This window comes from Penaeus vannamei, chromosome 24 (genome assembly GCF_042767895.1).
Source record: "Penaeus vannamei isolate JL-2024 chromosome 24, ASM4276789v1, whole genome shotgun sequence".
NCBI lineage: Eukaryota > Metazoa > Arthropoda > Malacostraca > Decapoda > Penaeidae > Penaeus > Penaeus vannamei.
In genome coordinates this window covers 28,536,979-28,541,330 of record NC_091572.1, presented here as the reverse complement: position 1 = coordinate 28,541,330, position 4,352 = coordinate 28,536,979, and positions in this window count along the sequence as shown.

Here is a 4,352-nt window from a genome sequence, read left to right as displayed (position 1 = left end):
AAACGTGATGCTATATCTAAACGTACCTGTAACGTACGACGTAAGTGAAGGAAATTAAATGAGCCAATTAGAAATAGATAATGGGTAGTCGCGTGATCAAGAGAGCTGGACCGAGAAAAAGACGGTTTCAAGGCAAGTCAGTATGATCCTGACCAACCATTGCTTAAATTATCGTGTGAATATTTTCTATGTGATATAACGTGAAAAAGTAAATACTGGTGGATTCTACTGCACTACCAACTGACGTAAACTGTTCACACTGACACAACCTGTTAAGTCTGGAATGGCCATTGCATTATTTCTTTTTTTTATGAAATAACGTCTAACATCAAAAATGAAGAATCTGTCCATGGCCTTCGACGGAACGTAATTTTTTGTGGTATTTCACAAACTAATAATAAGGGTAGTAGAGGGAACGTAAAAGTAAAAAAAAAAAATTGTAGGCACCCCAAGGCCCGTACCTTACCAGAAAATATTTTTTTTTTGCGAAATCGACTGAAGTACGAAAGAAGCGGACGGAAATGTAGCGCATGACGTAAGCAAGGGAAATCAAATGAGCCAATGGGAATTGCACTTTGCAGTCACGTGACCATAGACACCAGCGAGCCAATAAGATTTGTAATAGATAATCACATGACAATAGAAGCTGCAGCTGGACCCAAGGAAAGTCTGCTGAATTATAAATCAGTTCCTTTATGGCTGTGTGTAAGGTTGATTCTGCCTTTAACATGCACAATATCATGACAGTAACGAAAACGAGTGGCGGATAGTGGTCGGTGTTCCAGCAAACAGCGACGACGAGGATTTTGACGACTCGCAGGCTGGCCTTTGTGGAATTTTTGGTCAAGGTAAGAAATTATCGACGCGAGTTAAAGATATTTGCCCGGGTAAAGGAGGAGGTGAATATTTTGCAGAAAGATGGGTTAGGGGCGAATCCCCCTAAGTTACTATGAACAAGCTTCGCAATAACTTAATTGCTGAAAGTCTTATATCGATCACTCTTGTCTTTACCCGATACCGTAGCTGTGCTTCAAAAGCGAAGGAAATGAGTACTGGATTCATTCGAAACACAAGAGCTTTCGGAACAGTTTTCAGGTGACATATCCAAATTTACCAGACATACAAGATGTCGAGTGAATATAAGTTTTCTATGTGAAATATTGTGAAAAAGTACGTATTTGTGAACTGTTAACTGGCATAAACTGCTCGTGTTGAGACAACCTGGCCCGTCTGGGAAAGTTACTGCGAAAGGTAAAGTTTTATCGAAAACCCTACCAGTTCCATGTATTTGCCTAGCCTAGAAATTTGTGCAGCGGGTATTTCAGGTAGGAGCTTCCCCTGCAGGTAAGTTATAAATTAATTTGCTTCGATCTTTCACTCTTATCTCCACTCCATTTTCCGTGATATTCAACAAGATAGCCAGGGTGAAGATGTATTTTTACCTTGGTCCTAGCTATGCATTATTTGGGATGAAAAGAATGCTAGATTCGTTCAAATGACGAAAACCATCAGAAAATTAATGTGTTGACAGAAAACCGTTTTATGGAAACGTTTGAACAGTTAACCACACAAGTAAACATTGAGTGTAATGGTTGAGGCTCCGGTGACAGACATGGAGAATTGTAGTTGTTACCTAGAATATACAAATATCACAGGGCAAAGCTGTAATGAAATCTTCATATAAGGATAATGTCAGAAACTGTAATACTAGATTTAAGTTATCCCTAAAAGTTTTCTGTGAAGTTTGGAACCATTTTCTTTGACTAGGTTTCTGTGATAATGCTTATGATTATTGGATTTCATGTAATATGTTGAAATGTAAACACTTGAGTAGGAGAATTTTGCAAAGGGTGATAATTATGAATTAGATAAATTCTAGATATATTTTTACGTTATAATATCTTGGATTCACTCTCCAGTATGTATAGTAGAATATTTGTGAATTTCGAGTATTTATAAATAAGTGTGACAAATATTTGAAGAGGAACAGCAGTTATGAATGCTGCATATTGTGTGAAATAGCCAGGTATTTCTACTAATATCGCCAATATTATTTGCGTATTGTTTAACAGATAGTCGCTAGAGATGCTATATTTGATGCCGTGTTTTAATTATTGTTAATTTCTACTTTAGGAATAGGTGTTTCTTATGTCTATGGTACCCTAAGATTATAAAAAAGCTCCTTGTTTGAATTATAGTCCATCTTGTTTTGCACATGAGATTATTGATTAATGAGTTTGTACCTGCTACATTTTCCGAATTATTTAGAGATAAGTATTAGTAAATGGGTAATAAAATATCAAATAGATAATAAATAATATATGTGTTGTAGTAGTAAGCTATTGATAAATATGATAATTGTTCTTTGTAGGTAGTGCTTGTTATTATCATATTTGTTGTAATTGTTATTGATATAATTTTTACTTCGTGTGCAAAATGAAATTTTATTTTGATAACAGGGTTACGAATAAGTTATCAGTCAGTGGTGTGCCTCCTTCATTTCAGCAATAATTTGTGCCATGCCTTTCTTTTCTTTGATATTTAATAACAACCTTGCATTTATGTTTTTTTTTATTACATACTATATCATGTGTTCCTCGCACACGCACACAGAAACACACACACACACACACAACACTCACACAACACAACATAACACACACTCACACAACACAACACAACACACACTCACACAACACAACACAACACAACACAATACAACACACACAACACACACACACACACACACACACACACACACACACACACACACACACACACACACACACACACACACACACACACACACACACACACACACAGGCCTACATGTAACCTCCGACGATGTCCACTAGGAAGTTCTCATGAGAAGAACAGTCGAGAGGCGGAAGCAAAGAATTCGCTGACACTCCTTTTCCTTGCTGAGTGGAACATCACCGAAAGTTGCTTCGTTGGCAGTGGTCCTTTGTCGTCGTGACCTTGACATCAGAGCAGAATTTGAATGGTTGGTTCTCGACTACGTACAAACATTTGAGAGTTGGTTATTGATGATGGGTGGTGTGTATGGTTATTTGATCATTTTATCTGATGGTGATTAGTGACTGCAGCTTTGCAAATTATTCAGTAGTTATAGACACATATGCAGATTTTGCTTTAAGGAATATCTTGTTTGTCAGTAGATTACAGTGGTATGGGCGTGTACGGAGTTCTGTAGTAACACGTGTACACACATACATTAAATGTATACGTATGCAGCCATACATATACTTGTATCAGTGTTTTATATGACGACCTGTTTTGAGTTTCAAGTAAATTGATTTTACTTATTAAAACATATATTTGGTTATACTGACGACGGTTTTAACTGATTGTTTAGGATATGATGCATCCTTGCTTGGTGAACACGAGTGAAAAGAAATAACGTAGTACTAGTATAGTATATTTCCTATAAAAATGCACGTATCAATTGGCCAATACTTATGTATAAAACTTGATTATATGAATGAGAAGAAATACATTTTTAAAGCAAAGTCCTTGGTGAAATATTTCGGAAACTCAAACCACTTGGAATATGAGTGAGGCGGATGTTGCTGTTTCATGGAATCAGCAGTACTAGGTTTCAAGTTGCATTCTCTGTGCAGTCGATTCCGCAGTTTTGATCATCGCTAGACTTGAGAAGACAGCTTACAAGACACGTAAAATGACAAAGAAAACGGAAGCGTCAAGGTTTATAGAAAGCGGATCGGTAGGGGTGACTAGTATGTTTCACTTTGCGCAGATAGTATGTGAAGATCACTTCAAATTGTATTGTTCACTTGCAAAATTTCAAACTTTGCAAACTGATCTTTGTTATTCTTGCCCTGAAAGGGTATTTAGGTGTTTAACATTATATTGTATGCGCAAATGCCCCAGTGTTTGTCTGGGAAAGAAGCACAATGTCTTCAAACCAACAGAGGCTTTCTTGCTTCTTTCTCTCCCTAAAGTATGTTGAGCCATTTTACGTGCAGATGCTCATATGTTAGTTTGTCTGGGAAATAAGTAACCTGTTGTGCAATACTTTCCGTTTACTGTGACTATTTGACGTTCTTGCTTATGCTGTGTGTCTTGAATATTTTGGGTTGTACTATGTATATTTCTCTGATAAAATGACATTATTTGTACACCTGTCAAAATCATAGAAAACAGCAGATTATTTCCAATCTCGTCATTCTTTGAATGATAACATTATCCATGCCCTAATTCCCTTTTATCGTTATTCGCACTAGATATCTATTCGCTGTACCCGACTAGATCACGTCCTGGAGTCCTCCAATCAGTAGAGCTGTAGTGAGAGGGCAGGGATGTACCAGAAA